General features: G+C 32.1%; 1 long non-coding RNA gene across 1 annotated transcript in view; it reads right to left on the minus strand.

Moving 5' to 3' along the window:
- Positions 1 to 347: 347 nt before the first annotated feature.
- Positions 348 to 22985, minus strand: part of LOC134269909 (uncharacterized) — a 29191-nt gene continuing 6553 nt past the window's right edge. The window contains exons 2-4 of the long non-coding RNA XR_009992674.1: positions 7337 to 7396; positions 6600 to 6700; positions 348 to 451 (exon numbers count right to left, since the gene is read on the minus strand). This is a non-coding gene — a long non-coding RNA (uncharacterized LOC134269909). The remainder of the gene's footprint in view (positions 452 to 6599; positions 6701 to 7336; positions 7397 to 22985) is intronic.

Below are 22985 nucleotides of genomic sequence, written 5' to 3' on the forward strand. Positions count from 1 at the left end.
TATCCTTTGTTCCATTTTAAAATGACCTTTTCAAGATTGATTCTTAACGACTTCACGTGTGCATTTAAATATCAAGTATGTTACTAGTACAAGGTTGATGAAAATATGTTGCTTTTTTTATTTTTAATGCTTAACATAAGCTTTATAACTTAGATATTAAGATTATTTGTAAAGAAAATGTACGTTTATCTTTTTCTATTTGTGGACTTCATGATTTATATATTTAATTTGTTTTCCTCATATTTTTCGGTAATATAAAGTAATAAAGATTGGTTTATCGTTTTAAATCAGGTGATTCACTTATATCTGAAGGAAAAATAAGAGCTGTAAGCTGTGGCATGTACCTGGTCGAGTTTGTTGTCTTCCTGCCCTATGTGAGAGTACGTCTGTTCTATTAGATGTTTTTCTTTCTCTGACCATGTCATTTCTTTGTGGACGATGAAGTTCTTCCCTGAATTATACAAAATGTAATGCTTTATTCTTTCCCTAAATACCTTGAAGCTATGCATTATTAAATATAGAAATAATTTGTATTTAAGCGGGCCTACTGTGATCTTATTGTGTGAAAACTATAATAGCTAAACTATTCAATTTTATACCATATATAACTTACATTAACTTCAGTGTACACGCAAAGATTGGGGAAATCTACCGCCCGGATATTGTTAAGGAACCGTCTCAAAATACAGGTACATATACTATATGATTATATGGGAAAGTGCCAATTATTCGCACTTTAAACAAATTATACAAATACTACGATAGACCTTTTGCTCAATCTATAATTTATGATTGATAATACTATATTGTACATTATATGTAAGAAACATAAAATTTAACCGCCCAGTTACCAGAGGGAATATCGCAAAAATGCAACAAAAAAACCCCCAAATTTCCTTTTTTTATATAGAGTACTATTAAATATGACCCATACAAAGGATATATTCAAAAAATTATAAATATGACGGAGAAATTATCAAATTCCTATGTTTTAAAATTTATGAGCATATTTTTTTTACCTTTTTCTTTTATAACATTTTTATTACCCCATCTTTGAGAGCGCCTACATCAAAAACACTCTATTACGACGCCATTTACCAGTCACTTTAAAAAAATCCTTTTGAAAATCAGTTGCTTAAAATCTTAATAACATTTTTCGACCCGTAATTTCTGAATTTTGTTTAGTTTTTTTTAATTTAGTGAAAAAAAGTTGCTTTAAAACAAGGGTCAATTTTTTATACTAGGTTACTCGGACCTTTTTCCGATCGAATACCCGGCTTCTCGGTAAAAGTCTTATTAAATATGAAAAAGTTAATTGATAACTGTAAAACATTGTAAACTTTTGTAGAAATAAAATCAAATGGTCTGATGGGAGGTTTATCTGTGAATGTAACAATTACATGTATGACCACGTTGTTTCCGACGAAATTTAATCTAAATTTTTTTATTAAAGTTAAATTTATCAGATAAATACGAGAAATAAAATCATAAATGGTTCACAGTGGGTTTGTTTAGAATGATTTGTTCCCTAATTGTAATGTAACTCTTGGATGCGTTTTACGTCCGAATGATAAGTCGTCAGAGCTACATGTACAGTATCAACTTGATCAAGTTCTCCTTTAACAGAGCAAATTTACGATTTTGTACACTTTTCGATTCTATATTTCATAAAATTACGAGACATGTTGTAGATTGGTGCAACGATGGACATATGATTTTAAAAGCCTTTTATTTATATTCAACCATTTGCATTAATTTGCGCGTAATCAAACGCATCCATATCAACAATCGCACATGCAATATCGACTGTCTCTTTCCATGAGAATTAACGACTTCTGGAGAATTGAAAAAAATATGTAATTTATTTAAATATAATAGACCTTAAACGATGTTTAATGAAAACAAATAATTAGAGAAAACTAAATATAATGGTAGACGACAGCCGAAGGTGAGAAAAGCCAGGTAGGTAGCAGGTGCTTGGTCACGGTAATTACTGTATAAACACTGCCAAAAGCGATAACAGTCATTAGGAGGCACAGGAAACCCTAATTACTGTATGTACAAGCGCAATGAATATTTTAGGGTTTAAAACCGTTGTTTTAATGCGCTAATAAATAAGCTTCGAAATATTTTAACATATACCTCCGAGTAACCGAATACTGAGTTTAGTATTCAATACTCGGACGTTCGATCGAGAATCCGGTTAACCGGGTACTCGTTGACATCTCTATTTAAAACAGTAAATTCGCTTAATCTTACTATGATACGAGAAATATTGCGCAATGGAAACTACAGTCGACCCCCTTAAAGAATAGACACAGATAACGCTGAGATCAACATCAAAGATATCTTTAGATACCATAAATTCATATTCTAAATTTCAGGTTTCTGCATGGTATAGCTTAATAAAAGTTGGATATTAAGCATCCAGATATTACAGCTTTATGCTAAATTAATAGATTTATCTCAGAATAATATTAAGGCTTCTTTAAACTTTTATAGATTGCGTTCTTGATCTGTATTTCAGGAAAGTAATAGGATAACCTGAGTACAAAATAACAATAAATAATATGGCACGAGAAATCAATCCAAATTTACTCATTCGCAAAAATATGTTATAAAGGTCCAGTTTAAATATATATTTCTAGTTTTTTGTCTAGTTTTATATGTAATAGACATGACCCTTTCAAAAAAATAGATCAGGGTTTTCTTGAGAGCTAATATAATGTGCCAAAAATCAGGAAAAATTGGGTCCTTTTCTCTTAAGATCTAATTGTCAGATTGGTTAATTAAAAGAATGAATTCGTTCAAAAGAAGGTATAGAAACTAAAAAATTACAACAGGGATTCTGTAAATTCACAACAAAAAAAGCGATATCGTATCACTTGGAATCTTTTTCACCCATGAATAATCATAGCAGAACCAGAACCAGAAAGCAGTCCCAAAGACTGCTGAGTCTGCTTTCTAGCGCAGACTCAGAGCAGTCTCATGGAAGTTCCAGTGTAGTTGCAGGGACTGCTTTCTTAGAATACTTGGAGGTCGGGTTGATCTGGCTGGAAGTATAAACCATTTAATTTGCAGGTAATATCCGCAAAATCAAATAAATTTAAGTTTCCTTTTGTATAACCGGAAGAGGTCAAAAGCGACGGCACTCGTCCCGAAATATGTTTTGGAAGTCTTCTAGGAAAAGTATAAATTAAAACCACTAGATCCCTTATTTTAAGAACCAGTCTTTTTTGCGAAATATCATTTGAAAACTCTTGTATTTCTACACTTCTTTTATTGTATATAATTTTAAAAAAAGGTTTAAAGATATTATAAGCCATTAAAAAATTAAAAATTCTCGATATAAATATTTTTGGCCACACCGCGTATAGGCGATCCGTAGTTCCGATGCTTATGATATACAAAATTTCCCTCTCCATCTATCATCAATGAAGATTTAATACTTCTACGTTCCGTATTTTTTTTTAAATCTACCAGACAAATCTACCTCCTATATATCAGTAACAAGCTGAAATCTCCAAACCCTAAGTGATCTTATAAAAGCACAAAAGTACATAATTAGAATTTTAATGTTCTTTCAGACATGAAAGTTTCGTAATGATCAGACGAGTCATTTTCGAGTTATTGCATGCATAATATCGGTTAAAAACAAAAATGGTAAAAAAGTAAAACTAAGAATAGCGAAAATCTATTCCGTATAAGACCGAAAAGTTCGATGATATGCTTCTGAAAATGCAAATTGTAAAAATGCTAAATACCAAAAAAAAAGTTAAGAAAAGAAACATAAAGATAACAAGAGCAAAGCTCGTTGCAAAGCAACGAGTAGGTATTCCGTCCTGATTAACCAGAAGTAGCTTTCATTTTTAACAAAAATGAGAATGAGAAATAACGCCCGAAAATGGTTTGAATCCTCTAAAGCTTTGTTAATTAAAACAAAAATAAGCCATTTTATGCTGCTACCGGTTTGACCGGATGTGACGACAACAGACGGAAAATTAATTCTAATACTCCAAGAGATATATGTTACCCAAAATCTTGTCAAGAACGACCAACATAAGTGTTTTCCGACTACTTCTGGTTTGGCCGGAAGTGAAGATACCGGATTTATTTTGATGACTCCAATAGATTAAGCTTGAAATTTTGAACAACTTTGCTTCTTTGTCGTATTACAAATTCTCGATACGTTTTGAGATATAAACAAAAAACTTTCGCCCCCTCTAGGCCCTCAATTTTAGGGCCAGACCTTTTAGAAGATGTCATTTAAAAGATTTTAAAATTCTACACTTCCTTTGTTCTATAAGTTTTTACAAAATATTTCCAGGTAAAAAGATATCGTAGAAAAGATGTTAGAAAATTTGAAATTCGCGATGCAACTGTTTTCGGTCCATAAAGAGCTTCAATACACAGCAATTTCGGTGAATATGAAATACGTTCTGCACAACTACATATATTGCTCTATTATAGCTGAAAATCTCAAGATTCTATCTTAAGCCGTTTTCGAGAAAACTCGCGGTTAAAATAACCCTCTAAAATTCACTATAATGCAAAAATCTCGGAACCGTGACGTCATGTGACGTCATCAAATAAAAAAAATATATGTCTAGATATTTTCATGTTACATCAGACCTGAAAGTTTCATGAAAATCGAGCTAGCCGTTTCCGAGAACTCGCGTGCACAAAATTGGTAAGAAAAAAAAGAAAAAAAAATTGTGGAAAAGAAACCTAAGAATAACAGAAAGGTCTTTCGTTGGAAACGGAAGACCTTAATGAAAGTTTCCTCCACTGAAGTTTGAGACCTTAACATAAAAAGAAACAGCATACTCACTTTATGTATTGGATTAGAAACGATAGACCCAATAATAAAAAATAAGTCAGCAAAAGCCTATTAGACATCTGACAGACACACACACAAGCAAAGGTTTCTTATATTAAAACAAAAAAAAAAACGTTGTTTGCAGTATTGCTAGAAACTTAGAACCGATCAAATGATTCCATTTACTAAAAACATTTTAAAACAAGATGTGTTTGTGAAACATTATGCACTTGACGGCATCAAATTTCGAGAAAAGTTGTTTTCCTTATAGGTCAGAAAAAGGGCACATTGTAGTTGACTTTGGTGTCATTTGAGGGAATTTGTTTATTGGGATACGCATAGCAAATATGAATTTTCTATCTCACATAGTTCAAAAATTATGGTAAAAGCTTAAAAACATTTTTAGACATACACACATGACAAAAGCAATATACGCACCAGATCTATCGATCTAGGTGAATAAAAAGACAAAAAAAAATCCAATAGATTATTGTCTATGTTGCATATTTTTTCCCCCAACAAAAGCCTTTTTTAATTTTTTTTAATCGAATTGAATTGATTAATTGTTTAACATCCCTCTCCAGAATATTTCATTGATATGGAGACGTCACCATTGCCGGTGAAGGGCTGCAAATTTAGGCCTATTCTCGGCACTTACGGTCTTTGAGCATTGAGGTATCTTTATTTTGCCACACCTGCTGTAACACGGGGCCTCGGTTTATACGGTCTCATCCGAAGGACTGCCCTAACCCGGATCCCCAAAGGATGAACTGAATTGTAAATATTGCATGAGAAATCCGAATTAATATAACATATTCCAGTTTCACAAAAGGTAAATTGAAAATTTTTGTAAATTAAGTTTTTGTCGTTAAAAACTGTTCGGGTTTTGCTTTATTTTTCAGAAAGGGGGAAAAAGATGGGCTACATTTGCTTGATTTTTCAAATAAAATCACAGAGCGCTGACCTGCTCTAGAACAATATTTAAAAATCTCATTGATACTATTATTCTACACATTATATTAAATTATTGACAGAGGTGGAACAGACTTGTGCTTGATCAATTATACTCGGTATATCGACGTAATATACTGCATTTCAATTTCGTGTTTAAAGTGGCATATAATCCCGATGGGCTGGGTGTTGATTGTTGTTTTATACAGTCTGTATACAAACGAATTCAATTATGTACACATGTCACTATAAATAAATAAATTACTTACTTAATTTATGCATTTTTTTCTCATGAAATCAAGGAAAATTAAAATCAGCGTCATTTTCCTGACGTCATATCGAATATATGATGTCATGGCTATGACAATATTCAGTTTTTGAAGTCTGCAAATATTCCCCTGTTTTCAAACATACACTGTACATGTAATAATATATTTCTCCGTCAAAGTTGGATTTTGGGAGGGAGGAAATTTTGGTCATTCCTAAATACTAGTATAATCCTTTGTTTCCTTCTCAATTTCGTTGAAATTATATGTCAAAAAGCATTAATTCAAAGGAAAAATACTTGAATTATGGAGTTAATGGTAATTGCTGGGTACGCTATTGATAAAAAATTATTAAAAGGAAAGAAATTGATCAATTATAAAAAATTCAAATTCATGTAATGAATATTTCAAACATTATTTTATTTGTTTCATTGTATTTCAAACATTAGAATTTATTATATTGTGCACTAAATTTCATTGTGAAAACGTGAAAAAAATTAAATGAAGTCAAAGGATGATACACGAAAGATAAAAAACGTTTTGAATACAGATTTGTTACTCACGTTCTCGTTTGCGAAGAAATGGTGTTTTCATTTCCTGCTGTAACTGGTAATGGTTGACTTGACCTGCGGACAAAACTTCTTGCTGGTGGTTCCTTAAAATGCTGAAGGGACACAATTAGAACCGAAATTAGGTTCAATCAGGAGTAAAGTTTATGTTGAATTCTTGAAAGGTGTTAAAGGATTAGAAGTAGTATGTGAAAATATCAGAGTATCGTATAGAATATGCATTTGAAAATGGAGATTTGGTAGGCTGATATACATAGACTCAATTGTGAACCTGTAAACATGAAGAATCTTCATACAAACACTACACAGGATGATATTTGTAAGGCGATATCTTTTGATTAAGTCAAGACATTAGTGTTACATGCAGGACCATTTTAAAATAGCAAGGCCATAATAAATTAGTTATATAAGAAGTATGAAACAAAATTTCCTCTTTAGGTCATAAGCAGTTGTTGTATAAACTTTCATTGCAATTGCAGTCAGACGGACAGCTACACTGACGATCAGATGTACCAAAACTAATATCCCCCACTTTCAGCGGGGACAAAATATCATTTTTTTGAAAACATTCGTTTCATTTTAAATGCAAAGTCTAAATATTTATGGACGATGTTTGGAGATGATATATATATTTTTAGGCTACTAAGTTAATGCATAAATACATATTTTACTACAATATAGATGCACATGAAATCAATGTAAATGAAAACAAAATAAAACGCAATATTCACCAGTTTATTTTGGTGTTTACGACTCTTTGACATCGTTTTCAAAGTTTAGTCCCTCAGCTTCTGTAAAAAAATTAGAAATAAAAAATTATGAAATTAATAGAATAAAAAATTCTGAATAAAAACATAACAAGACAATGTAGATGGTTAAAATAAATTTGCACAATTACATGTAAGACTTCAATAAGAATCTAATTTTAACGTGAAATAAATATGTAATATCGCAATAAATAACAATGATTCAAATGACCACATGGTGGTTTAAAATTTAAATTTCTTAGAGTTTTTAAAACAAGTAAATGCATAATTATTATATCTTCATAGAAATGAGTTGATCAAACTTGAATTGTCGAGAAACACTAAAATTACATTAAAACCCGCTGCATAATAAACCAATTTCCTCCAGCCTAGAATCTGTAAATATATCCAGTATTGCAGTACCAACTTGTTGCAGCCTAAAAACATTACCTTTTGTTGCTTGTATAAATACAATGCAGATTGCATTTTAATTGAAACAGTCGATATACTTTTACAATGCAAAAAATCTTAATGATGGAGATGCGCGTGGACGTGAAGACGTTAAAGAATGAGTGCACTTAAGCTATGAGAGTTGGAACCCGATGTTTTGCGCAAAATAAAATTCCAAAATCCATTAAATTTATGTTTTATAGGTATTAAACAATGTCATAAGAGTAGGTTTTGGTATATTATATTACATGAAAGTATTAGATAATGCCGAACGACACTAGCTTTTGAGACGGGGTTCTAACAGTTATGTCTCATTTCTATTGTTATTCATATGCATACCAGTTTTCAACGACTTTGTTTACATCGAGCCGCAACTTGGCCATTTTTCTTATTTGCACAGAATATGTATTTTAACTTAAACTTATACATATCCAAAGGACAATGTTGGCCAAGTTGCGGCTCATATCTAATTTAAAAAAAAAAATGTCCCCAAACTAGGGTCGAGATAGCTACTAAATTAACCGGTCACTGAGCAACAACGATTGATATTATAATCACCTTTCTCACGTGACCTTCTGCTGTTCGATACGATAACGCTTTCATTGAAAATTTCATTGTGTTTAAGTCTCTGTTGTGACATTATCTATCGTACTTCCAACTTCAAACTATGGGAGATTTTTGCGCAAATTTTAATAGGGATTGAGGATAATCTGTCTCTTATTTATCTTTATGCTTTTCATAAGGGGTGTTTTGAAAGAATTCTGGTATTGACAGTGTCATTAGTAAGTACATGTTTAGGCTTATGTCGCCTCTGTATTATGGTCTGCACAGCGAGACATTTACCCCATCCCTTAACATTAGAATCATTTAATAATTGTGCACCATGAAATCAACAAATCAACACGATCTCTCTCTCTCTTCTCCATTTCAATTCGAAATGCGAAAAAATCATATGTGCTAATGTTTACATTCCACAACCATGCGGTTTCTTAAATGTCTCCGCCTATTTGCGGATACCTTAGATTCGAAAGTGGTCCCGTTCAAATTTCCGGAATTTAAGGCTTTTACATGTTCTTTTCAATTATATTTTCTATAATTATAGAAATGTGTATGACAAAAAATTCTAGAAATAAATATCAAAAGCATATGCTTGCACATTAATCATAGATTAATTAAGCGATATATTGTAATGTAAAGCTTAAGAGGCAGTCCGCCGAAAAACCAGGCAGGGTTGTATTAATAGGCGGCACATCGAATGTGACGAATATTTGAAATTTTATTGAAAACAATATCAATGTAGTCCAAATGGAATAATGTAATCGAAGATTTGTTTTAAAATTACATAATTAGTAAAATATCCTTTTGTTTCGTGTTCTTGAATTCCCCTATATAAACCATTGAATTTAGGTCAGAAACAACGAACTGTAATTTCCAATACTTATTTAACAGGACTATAATTCATGCTTAACTAAATCTAGAAATATTTCGTCTTTCAGTTTCAAAAATAAAATTGGTGGGCAAAACACTTTTGATAGTAGTTTTCTGTCAAAATATATCGACGTTTTTATGAAATTTTGCGATGTAAGAGTTATCTCCCGTGGCATCGGTAAATCTGCTAAACATCTTACTATCGAAATCCTGGTGAAATATTTAGAATATATACACAAAATAAAATTATTTAACAAAAACTTACTACTTCATTTTCAAAATAGAATTCATTTTCGCCTCCAAACGTAATATTTAGATTAAGATTGGCAGTATTATTCAGGTTGAATCCACGTTTCCTTTGATGTATCAGTGACGTCATACCTGACTTATATTGCGTCACAATTAAATAGTTACAAGTTTTCCAAAGAAGTTTGTAAATTCTTTGCATAAAAGCGCAAATAAAACGATTAAAAATAAATAAATTCTCTTTTTCTGTTCAATTACTTTTCAGAGTGCATTATCCTACATGTTAAATAATCATATATTTTTATATAAAATGTATTTATTTCACGGGCGACGTCTCAGCTAGAAGTCCCTTTTGAAAAGTAATTTTGTACATGTCCGAGAACTAAACTTATTTACTAGACTATGCGTACAAATGATTAATTGTTTATATTGAATATTTCTTATAAAATTGGGATGTGAAGAGATTTTATTTTCTTCTGATTATCAAGGAAAGATGAATATTTTAGATTTACGCAACATTTAATTCAAGTCAACTGAGTTGAGATGTTTATTTCATTATTTCACACAAAGAAAAACCACTTGATTATATTTATCTATGCAGTCAAACCAAAGTAAACGATCCGCGGTACGATTAAAAATATTTCATTAAAAAAGTGAAAAATAAGATTTAAAAAATATTTATGGAGGAAAATTACTGTTGAACTCCCCACTTCACTTTTTTTTTGGTTAAATTTGGTGATTGAAACAATCACATACTCACATTCAATATGAAGTTAAAAAATGTGACCATGTTGGCCAATTCTAATATGTTTTCCCATTAATGAAAGTTTTTTTTAATATGCCGCCTTGCCCCCCCCCCCGTCCCGGCTTTTTTCCTGCGATTTCTAGGCTCTTAAATAATGATACTATATATTTTCTTATTAATATAAAATTAAATTTCATAAGATGAAAATACAGGGGAACGGTTTTTATAGATGACAGGTTTTAAAAATTTTGATAAAGCCGAGACTGTGCACATTTCAATATTTTTTTGCATTTAGGTACGTGCATATATTTTCGCCAATGATAGAATTGAACTCTTTAATTCACGAGAGAATTAAAAAAAACTATAGTTGGAAATAAGATATTTAATAAAGATAAGCTGTTTACTCTCGGTTGTTCATAATGCATGTACAAATGTTTTTTTTTAATACCGAGTATCAAGAAATCGAACAGATGTTATACATGATTGTAATCTTCATGTACGTAAAAGACATTAGTATTTTAAATAAATTGTATAAAAGTTTGAATCCATGTATAAAATAATTTTAAAACAGTTGACTAACTGAAAAGAAATAAAAGACAAGCATATTTTTTTCTGATACATTAAATGCAGAATATTTCTAGTTTTACGGTAAAAACCGATCCCGATTGAAATAAAACCGATCCCGATTGAAAATAATGCAAAATGTGTAAAGTTATAAAACTAAAGACAACTGCCACCCATAAGACATGTACAAAAATAAATCAAGTAATTTTTTTGACCATATTACAACAAAAGAGCCAAATTTAACATTACAATTATAGTATTTCCTTCTTTATATAATTCCGGTCGGGATCGGTTTAATTGTGAAAAATTGTAAAACATTGGTAAATTTGACCCCTTTTATTTCTCTCAATATAAGGGTGCCCACTGATTTTATTGAGTGACTCAAAAGTTTGTACTTTGTATTCATAATAACATGAGAAAAAAAATCTGTCATTGAAATGTATTGGGTTTTATAACGTAATGAAAATTGGATAATGAATTCAAAAAGTTACTTGCTAAACTCAATTTTGGACCACATATTTTTTTCTAAAGAAATGTAAATTGGAGTCTTATTCATTACTAGAATTAAAGATAAGAGTCTAGATGGTATAAATAATATTGATAGACACATCCAGGTTTTGCGTATCTGGAACATATAAAACAAAATAAAAACGTAGTATTTTTTTTACCCACATGTTGACCTTTCTGCACTTAAAAATGAACATTTACCAAAAATAGGACTAGTGGAGCACTAAAAATTTTTTTGATGTTGTCAAGTGTAAACACTTGCTTTAATAAGTCTATATGCAAAAAATAATAAAAAACCATGACATGCGATGTGCCACCCATTGCCTGATTTTCAGTGGACTGCCTCTTAAAATGGGTAGCCGAAAAGGTTCCAAATGACGTACTTAAGTGCACTCATTCTTTCACATAAAACAAAATACGAGACATCAAAAGTAAGAATTTTATGTACTCTTGCAAACACTAAAAGCTTGTCGAAAATAAATAAATCAAACACTGGAAGATATCGATATATTTTGGCTTTGCTATTTAATTACGTTCCGAATACCCATTATACATGTTATAAACGCTGTCTAGTGTCTACTGACTTTACACGGTGCCATTGTGACTTCCTATTTTACTGATCAGACAAATATTTTCGGTTTCCCATTGCAAAAATGGCCACTATCATTCTTTCAGTAATACCGGTATTGAAGAGTACGCATCTGTAATACGAAACTTCTGCTATCCTAATGAATAAAATTTTATGATACTTTCACAGATTATTTCTTACATATAGTGTAATCATGACTACAAATGTGACCACTTAATTAACTTTTTTAATCAGACTCCTTTGCGGGTCTGAGTGTTCACAGTACGTCTTATTTCTCTTTATACAATCAAAATACCACATACTTACTGGTGAACAATATTTCAAGTTTTCACAGACATGTCAATTGTAATTCAATAACAAATGGGTTGTGCACAAATTCTGAAAACTTATAACGCCATTCTCCTACATGTACTAAATTACACATTTAAAATTTTGTTTGAAATGCTGAACTTTTTTGAAACAATATTTAATTCCACAAGTGATTTTTGACAAACAACATAGAATTTTAAAGAATAATTACTATATTCATACATGTAGCACAGTTGAATCGGTTTCTTGTTCGGAACTGGTTTAACAACAGAACTGGATTATTCTTTATAGGAGGTGCTATCAGTAGTTCGTAAACAACCGCTAAAGAATAGTTTTAAAAAACAGCTTAACATACATTAGTGAATTTTAAAACATTTACTTGACATTATCTTTTTATCTATTTATTTAAAAGGTTTTTATATTTAATTATGAATAATTTCTTAATATTTTTTTTTTTATGAATTTTTGATTTTTTTGTCCCGACGGCCAAACCCCGAAGATGACGTTTTATTTATTTTTTATACAATTGTACAAAAAGTCTTTTGATTTTATAGTAGGGCATGACACAATATTAATCTGTATTTATTTTAATTTTAATTTAATAATAAGAAAGACATTTGTAAGTTCTATGGAATTCCATTGTAATTAAAATTATATGAAATTTAAAATAAAAAGAGGCTGCAATAACGTCAGGGGAAGGAAATTCGTTTTCTAACATTCTTTAAATTTTGACTTCTACAAAAATGGTCAAAGACCTAGGAAATATGTATTGAAGCAGCTGCAGAGGAAAAGTATACATGTATATGCATTCAGAGTATTTGTTATGAAATACCAAAAAAATTAGAGGGATGAAATATGCATGGTGATGTCGATTTGTTGTCAGGATTAACAAAGTATGTCACGTCTAAAACATTAAAAACGTTATTCTTACGAAAAATCCATTTGGTTTTTATAAGCGAGATAAAATTAACAAGAACTTTTAATTCTGTTTTGATAAATCTTTGTTACACAAATATGCGCGAGAATGAAATTTTTGCGGTTAGACAAAATCAAGTAATCACTTGAAAATAAATAAAGTTCTCAGGAATAAAAAGTGTTTTACGGCATCTATTCATATAAAGTTAGAATTGTCAACCCTTATTACAAACTGTATATTGAACATTACTTCAATAAAATTAAAATCTGGTCAGCAAAGACTACATATTTTTAATTTTTTCGCATTATTTAACAAAAGTTTTGATAGATCTCATTCAGAGCAGTTATTTCATGAAATAGGATAAAAGAAATTTTGCATGTGCAGTTTTTCTCAATATAGCATAAAATTCCATTTTTTTAATTTAGTTTTGATATAGGGGCCTAAAAAGATTTTTCTTGCATTATTATTTTTGTAAATGAACCAATTGTTATAAATAAATTAAACTAAAGGTATTGTGAGCAATGTAGACTCACTAAATCTAACCCCTCCTCACCCTTCATATTGATATAATTGCACAGGGTAACACATATCATTTTGCGCTCGGAGACCCTAAATAAGTATCAGATCAAAACGTATAATAGGAGGTGGTCTAAGGCATTTTGTAATAAAGGATCTGTGAAAGTATACTGTAGAAGTACTTTTTTCCGCGTGGTATTAATTTACGCTATGTATGCGGATACAAATTTTCCGCGGATATTTGTTCCGGCGTTCTTAATATAAATGTTAGGCATATAGTGCCAGTCCAAGATATCCGCGTAATTTTCTACCCGCGAATTAAACAGAAATTGAGTTTCCGCGGAATGATGACCCCGTGGAAAAAATACGACTACAGTAGTTTAATTTCATTATAAGAAATGACAATTAAAATAGTTTGGGCCTCCTAGAGCAAAACATGAACTTTGTCATTATAACCATAAGGAAGGCGAGGTATCACATATCATTTTGTGAACTCATTGTTCAGACTATCTCTAGTAGTTATCTATTTTCATGACTACCCTTCAACATTAACAATATTCCATGAAAAGAAGAAAAAAGGGAAAAACAGTCGAGTAGAATAAACGTATTATCAAAAATCCTATCCACTGTATTTTTAAAATGAGAAGTTAAAGCTGAACACAATTCGTAGAAAGAAGTTGTCTGTCAGATTTTTCATGGTCTTGCTATATCTACAGGCCTCTAGCTATAAACAGAGATGGTCACGTTGTAAAGAATAACTGTGCAGTAAGATACAAAAGAATCTTACAACAGTTGCACAGGTGAGTAGAGTATACAAACAAAGACAACAATATTTATAACAACATTAAAATATAAACAAAGCTAATGAAAGATAACCAGCACAGACACGGGTCGCCATTCACACCCGTGATACCCGTGACAATAAAGCAGACAGGTGTAACAAATGCGAAGAGTACATGTAATTTACATACACTGGTGTTGATATTTCGTAACTTATGATATCAAAAATAGCGAATGCCTTTTTACGAGTCATGTTCAGTTTTAAATCACTTTGTTTCGTTTACATTCGACACTGCTAAGGTATCAGGCCTAAAATATTAACTACCTACTCCGTGTCACGAGAGTTAGTCACGCATCTTATTTTGTTTCGGTAACTTTTTTTGTCTTCATTCAGGCATTCCAATATAATCCGACTATTTTCGTAAAACGTGAAAAACGAGTGATGTGAAAAGAAACCAAGCTGATAAACTCTTAAGATACAATTATTAGATCGACACGCAATGCAGTTACGTAAAATGTAATAACCCAATTTTTGGATGATAACAATTTGCTTTGTTACTTTTGGCGGTGAGGTTTTGGAAAATACAAGACGCAAAACATAATTACACATTTTTTAGGCAGTTGAAATGATTCTCAATTGCTTCATGAATAAAAAAGAAAAGAAAATTGAACAAAAGCAACAATAACAAGAGCCGAGCTCGTTTCAAAGCAACGAGTAGGTCTTCCGTTGGAGCTGTGGGCAGGAAGTACAGACCTTGGGTCAAGGTCACTGTACTTTCTTATGTCATTAACCTTTCTTCCCAGCACTACCCTCCAATAAATTTGAATTACAAAGTTATGTTTAAACATTTTTTCTTTGTCAGTGACCTTGATTTGCCAGAAAGACATTTGATCAGGGTCATGACAAAACCTCCAGTCATAAGCAACCACCGGGCCAACTTCAACCAAACTTGCTACAAAGTATCCTTGGATGAAGGGGATTCTTTTTTGTTCAAATAAAGGTCCACGCCCTTTTCCAAGGGGAGATAATTAAGAATTAGAGAAAAGTAAATGGCATTTTTAAAAATTCTTCTTCTCTAGAACCACTGGGCCAGGAAAGATGAAACTCATGTGGAATCATCCTCAGGTAGTGTAGATTCAAGTTTCTTCAAATCATGACCCCCAGGGGTAGGGTTGGGCCAAAATGGCCGATCAAAGTTTTACATAGGAATATATAGGAAAAATCTTTAAAAATCTTCTTCTCAAGAACCACTAGGCCAGGAAAGATCAAACTCATGTGGAATCATCCTCAGGTAGTGTAGATTCAAGTTTTTTTCAATTCATGACCCCCAGGGGTAGGGTGGGGCCAAAATAGCCTTTCAAAGTTTGACATAGGAATGTATTGGAAAAATCTTTAAAAATCTTCTTCTCAAGAACCACTTTGCCAGGAAAGATCAAACTCACATGGAATCATCCTCAGGTAGTGTAGATTCAAGTTGGTTCAAATCATGACCCCCAGGGGTAGGGTGGGGCCAAATTAAAATGGCCGATCAAAGTTTTACATAGGAATATATAGGAAAAATCTTTAAAAATCTTCTTCTCAAGAGCCACTGGACCAGGAAAGATGAAACTCATGTTGAATCATCTTGAGGTAGGGTAAATTCAAGTATTTTTTTTCAAATCATGACCCCCAGGGCTAGGGCGGGGCCAAATTGGCCGATCAAAGTTTGACATAGGAATACATGGGAAAAATCTTCTTCTCGAGAACCATTGAGACAGGAAAGATGAAACCCATGTTGATATATCCCCAGGTAGTGTAGATTCAAGTTTGTTCAAATCATGACCCCCCCGGCAGTAGGGTTTGGCCAAATGGCCGATAAAAGTTTGACATAGGAATATCTAGGAAAACCTTTTGAAATCTTCTTTTCAAGTACTTTAAAGCCATGCTAAGTGATATTTACATGGGGAATCATCCTCGGGTAGTGTAGATTCAAGTTTGTTCAAATCATGACCCCCTGGAGGGTTAAAATTCAAGCCCCCTCCATTAACTTCAGATCTGATCTGATGTGTGATTTTTCCTAGCCAATTGCTCAGGTGAGCAATGTGGCCCCTGGGCCTCTTGTTTTCTATAACTCTTTCTCTTGGAAAGATCTTTATTTTATATTCAAACGAATAAAAGATACTTGTTTTTTTCTATAACTCTTTCTCTTGGAAAGATCTTTATTAATAAAAGGAAAATGATACCATTGAATACTCTGAACGGGAAACAAAGAACACGTTTAAAACCTAATTTAAAAAAGAGATATGATACAGCGTGGTAAAATATCTATTACATACGGCAAGTTTATTTCAATTATACGCATAAAGAGTTCTTCAATATCAAAATGAGAACGGAGCCTTGTTTACGGTGAATAAGGATCTAACTTTCTTTCCTACCATACGTAAGACTCAACAAAATAATATTTCATGGGACAGAGATAGTATAAAAAGGAACAATTTTATCAAGAATTAATTTAACCATTCTGTGGTGGTTTATTTTTTGTATATGACTGTAGCACCGACTGTAAGTCGCTGGATCACACGCCGATTGAATCCCGGTGACCGACTTTGCCCCGCCGCTTTCGAGTGAGGCGCTGTAGCAACCTCTAATGATAAAACGCCGCTTAATGATATAATTAGCATTAAGCGTTGCAATTGCAACGCTTAATGCCATAAATTATTGCATTAATAGCTGACATCATCAACCGCTAATGCTAAATCGCCGCTTAATGACAGAATTATATCATTAAGCGTCACAAATGCAGTGCAAAACCGACGCTTAATGAAGCAAGCAAATATCGACATATTCGACGCTTAATGATACACACTACTGTATCATTAAGCGTTGCAGTTGCAACCCTTAATGATATAAAATTTAGAAATCGCTTGTTATATCTAAGATAAACACACATTCACCTTTCCTGAACAATGAAATATCACTTGTCAAAATATTCATATATGCCCTTGTGCTATATAAATGGTAATTATCGAGGTTTTACTGTGTTTTCTATTTAGTCAAGGGAACCTCGTTAAGCCCCGGATGTTTAAGAGACAGATAGTCAGATATCTAGAAGAAAGAGATACAAAGAAAAGGGAAAAATAAAATGATATTCAAATCCTTTTAAAAGAACCATTTTTTTTTTACTGAAAATACAGAAGCAAACAAGCAATCAAATTCCTTTTTATTTGATACAATGATTTTAATACTCAACCTAAAATATATAGAATATATTTAAATATTCCAAACTCTGTTTTTTAGATTTGATACAACTTAACACATGTCACTGTTAACATTTCATATATACGTATCGAAAATAAATTTATAATTTTCACTATAATTGTATTTTTAATCTGCTTCGTTTCTCCAAATTTCGATTAAGAGAGACATCAATATTGACAATTTATGTTTAAGTATATTAAACACAACGAAAACGAATGAATGCAATACATTGAGTAATATATTATTTTTTAGAAAAGGTTCATTCATCCTTTATTTGTTATCAGCTTTACTTGAATACATTACTGTGGCATGATTATTTTATAATCAATTTTAAAAACTAGTACATGTATATAATTATCAAATTATCAAAATATGTCGAATGAAGTTGATGAAGCTGATGTTTTTAAAGTTCTAAATGACGCATATTTCATTTTGTAATATTATATAAGAGGATTATTTTCGTAGTTTTATTTGGCTGAAAGGACGTCACGTGACATTCCTCCTTTTTCGATAGCGACGAGAAAGCGCGTCCGCGGAACATGATATCGCACGACACGCCGTTCGGTTGCACTGAAGTTACGTAGAACGTGAAGTCATAATAAAAGAAACGTGAATTTAACCATTGTGACGTAATGACAGCCAAGTACGTTGTGTTAGGACTGTGTCGATGCATTCACTTTGAGTGATTATATAATATAACTATTATGGACTTCAGTGAACGGTCGATATGTGGTTATAAGGACTCATGGCAATTGATATTGACCGAAGACACAGAAAGTGATAGCGACCGAGCCTGCGACACTGAAGTCCATAATTGTATAGTATATTTGCCTGTGTGTCTGTCCGTCTGTCTGTAAACAATTTTTCAAAATGCTACACACCGTGCAGTTTTGGTCTGATTTCAATATAACTTGGCACACAAATAGATTACACTCAGATACTTAATTTCTGCATCGGTTTTTTGATTTCTGCCTTAGTTACTAAAGATAGAAATAATATAATAAAATGCTAATTATCCACCATTTTTTGTCTGATTTTAAAATAACTTAGCTCACATGTACACTACACTTAAAGATATCGGTTTTTGATTTCGATCAACGGTGTTGCCGTGGTTACTAAAATAGAAATTTCTGTGAAATTATATATTTTTGAGGAACGTGTCTTCTGACCTTAACATTTAAAGAGAAATCTCTGTCAAGACTGTAGCTCTACTGGTTTGTACTTATAACAAAGGATGAGAAAAGAAGCCATTACCATGAGACCAAAACTGTAGAAGGAGTAGCATTTTAAAGGAATTTCACAAAAATGTCTATTTTTACTAATAATGGCAACCTTGTTCATCAAAATCAAAAACTGATGCACTATTTTATGTATCTTTGTGTAGTAGTATTTTAAAGAAATTTCACAGAAAATTTTATTTTCAGTAAACATGGCAACACTGTTCATCGAAATCAAAAATCTATGAAATATCATGTATCTTTGTGTAGTATATTTGTGTGCCAAGTTATATTGAAATCAGAACTGTAGGAGGAGTAGCGTTTTAAAAAAAAATCTTTACAGACAGACGGACAGCTAGACGGATGGACGCATTAGCTCTTCGCATTAAGCTCTTCTAGTCTCTGACCAGTAGAGCTAAAAGTTACTGTTTCCAATAATGCAATCCCTACTTGTAGTTCAAAAAATTAATTTTTTTTTTATTTTTGCACAAAAAGATACTACCATATAGGGCCTATAAGATGGTATTACCAAAAAGACATGGGTAATTTAAATAAAATGGACACATGTGAATCCGAATATCCCTTTTTTTCTTAAATTTTTAGTATTTATTAGTTATATTTATATGCTTCCTAAACATGTATTTATTTTTTTCCAATTTTCACATATATACTGACACGCAAAAGAAACGTAACACTCTACTTTAGGGGGAAATAATTATGTAAAGTAAAGAATTTTGTATTTTAAAATTAAGAATATCTTCAATTTGGTAAACATAGGTAATTTAACGGTTGAACGATTTTCATACCATACCGGAAGTCATGTTTGAGTCTGCTTAACAGAAATCAAAAATTGCATGTTAAACACAACATTTGGCAATATTATGGAGTTTTACGGGTTTTTTACTGTTTATCATAAGTAATGCAACAATCTTTCAAAAAATAAACTATTCTTTCGTTTCCCATAACGATGCTAAGGCTACTTGAAAATGGCTTATGTACGCATTTCCATTGCTCTAACTGGAAAATTTCAATGTAAAGGTGATGGAGAGTTGCTGATGCGAAATATCACTACATTATGCCTCAACAGGGTCTTACGTATCGATTGCATTAAGGACAGTCCTTGTACCGGAGGTCCATGGGTGGCTACACCGCTCTCAGTTAGAGAAAATTCGACCCAATCATCTGAAAAACGGGCATTCAAAAATGCCAAAGAATAATTCCTTCGCTCAGATCTCGATACTAGAAATTAAGCTGCAATAATTGTTTAGGACAGTCTTGCACGTTTTACTTGAATGGCTGAGAGTGGGGTGTTTTAACAGTCATATTTTACGTAGTGAAGTAAAAAGATAAGCATTTAATATTTTTTATATTTTATATTTCTCTGATGTTTTGAAAAGTGAGTTTAGCCGTACTTTATTCGCTTTTGAATAAAGGTACAAAATGATACAAAAACTAAAGTTTTGATCGTTTACTATGATAACACTTTTAACGGATTTTTGGCTCAAATCTGTACTTGGATTTGAAGCATTTAAAAGCAAACATAGTTCTAGAATGTGTGAAATATCTTAATTGTTTGATATATTTTGAAACTTTAGTCCCTTATTATTAATTTAACTTGCATTAAAAAATTTCGTCTAGTCTTTGATTGCGTAAAAATTATAACTAAATTCAATGTTCTATAATAATTTTGAGAGGCAGAAAAGAAGTTATTTTCAATTGCCACCATTACGCCAAAAATATAGTCCCTGCTAGTTTTCAAACGCAGTTTACCATTTCTATTTCAAGTTGTATAACTGTGATGAGGAAAGAAAAATATGGTCTTTTAAACCTCTTACATCTACATATATGACATATCAACAAATATAATTTGAATATTCCATCTAGTCAGAAACCAGAGAAGAGTCATACTTAAGTTAAATATTTCTTTAATGTTTTTGGAAAGATTAGGGATTTTTTATACTCCATTTCTGGAGGCCCTCCTTTTACTTGGAAAATTTTGCCACAGACTTGCTTATATGCAACTTACGTTTATTTTTATCATCTTAATTACATGTGCTACCAAGAGTCTTAAGGTCACTATTTCCAATTCAAGTATTGTTTTTTTATAACGATAAAAAATGAAAATTATGTAAATGTCATTGCAATAAAAACTCTAGCTCGTGCTTATTTTTGCCAACTAGACAACACACAGGAAGACTTCTGTGTTTCTTTCTTACCTTGTATTTGTGATACTTTTTATGTATAGAATCAGATGAGCTAGTGACCATGTGGAATCGATTTAACATCTTATTATGTAGCGCCAAGAATGCCATGCCTTAAATACCAAGAGTCCAAGCATATCAAATCATTGTACTTTATGTTTGGTATATTTAGAAACAATAATGTCTTATATTATTCAAAAGTTGTTAATTCTATTCCTAACTAGAAAGATTTCAATCTGTCTCCACTGCAATTGTCAGCAAAGAATGGTCTATTTTGGTATACATGTACCATAGGCCCAGGGGCCACATCGCTCACCTGAGCAATTGGCTAGGAAAAAGCACATATCAGATCAGAACTGAAAGTTTACTGGGGTGGGGGTGGGGAAGAGGGCTTGAATTTTAACCCTCCAGGGGATTATGGTTTGAACAAACTAGAATCTACACTACCTGAGGATGATTCCCTATAAATATCACTAAGCATGGCTTTGAAGTACTTGAAAAGAAAATTTTAAAAGGTTTCCCTATTTATTCCTATGTAAAACTTTTATCTGCCTTTTGAACCCACCCTACCCCCGGGGATCATGATTTGAACAAATTTGAATCGACACTACCTGGGGATGATTCCAGAGGAGTTTCATCTTTCCTGTCTCAATGGTTCTTGAGAAGAAGAATTTTTCTATATAAAGTATTTATTCCTATGTAAAACTTTGACCGGCCATTTTGGCCCCACCCTACCCCCGGCGTCAATGATTTAAACAAACTTGAATCTACATTACCTGAGGATGATTCCACATAAGTTTCATCTTTCCTGGCCCAGCGGTTCTTGAGAAGAAGATTTATAAAGATTTTCCCAATATATATTCTTATGTAAAACTTTGATCGGCCATTTTGGTCCCACCTTATCCCCGAGGGTCATGATTTGAACAAACTTAAATCTACACTACTTGAGGATGATTCAACATGAAGTACATCTTTCCTGGCCTAGTGGTTCTTGAAAAGAAGAATTTTTAAAAATGCCATTATTTTTCTTCTAATTCATGATTATCTCCCCTTGGAAAAAGGCATGGTCCTTCATTTGAACAAACTTGAATCCTCTATATCCTAGGATACTTTGTAGCAAGTTTGATTGAAATTGGCCCAGTGGTTCTTGAGAAGAAGATGAAAATGTGAAAATTTACAACAACAACGACGACAACGACAACGACAGACAACGGACAAATTTTGATCAGAAAAGCTCACTTGAGCCTTTGGCTCAGGTGAGCTAATAAGTCTGAAATTTAAATAGTTTTTTCTTCACTCACGGCTGATGCTAGATAGCGGACATGTCCCTATCAAAAAAATACTATAGAAAACTACATAGTTTACTATAGTTTGATAAAATTAACTAGAGAAGCAAAGTAAAAACTTTGGAACTTTGATTTGCGAAAGTGAAAACTTTTGAACGTCGTTAACCACTAGCTGTCAAAATGTACGATTATCTCCCAATCTAGCCGTAGTTGCATGAGGCGAGAATATTTTGTAGCTCATTAAATTATTAATCAATGCAAGTAAAGCATAGTCGGACCTTTCATGCGACCTTTCAATACCCATTCGCAGTGAACGAAATACTTCTGATGAATACTAGTATAAATAGAGAGGGCCTCTCTTGTACCGGAAAAAGAACTATATTCATTTAAAGCTTCTTCATTTTAATATTAGTTAGATGTAAACTTAGTCTTATATACCGAAAGAAAAAATATACTACAAATGAAATATTTAGAATTTTGAAAAAAAACAGCCTCTTCAACCTCAGTCAATATGTATATTGTAATTTAATAAATACTAGAATTCAAAATTGATTCTAAAATAATCATGCAACAGTGATGTATTCAGGAAACACCCCTCACTATTAAAGCATAAATGAACCTTTTTCTCAACACAACATATAT

Source organism: Saccostrea cucullata, unplaced genomic scaffold (genome assembly GCF_032062105.1).
Source record: "Saccostrea cucullata isolate Sc308-1 unplaced genomic scaffold, CSIRO_AGI_Scuc_v1 ctg1227, whole genome shotgun sequence".
Classification (NCBI taxonomy): Eukaryota; Metazoa; Mollusca; class Bivalvia; order Ostreida; family Ostreidae; genus Saccostrea; species Saccostrea cuccullata.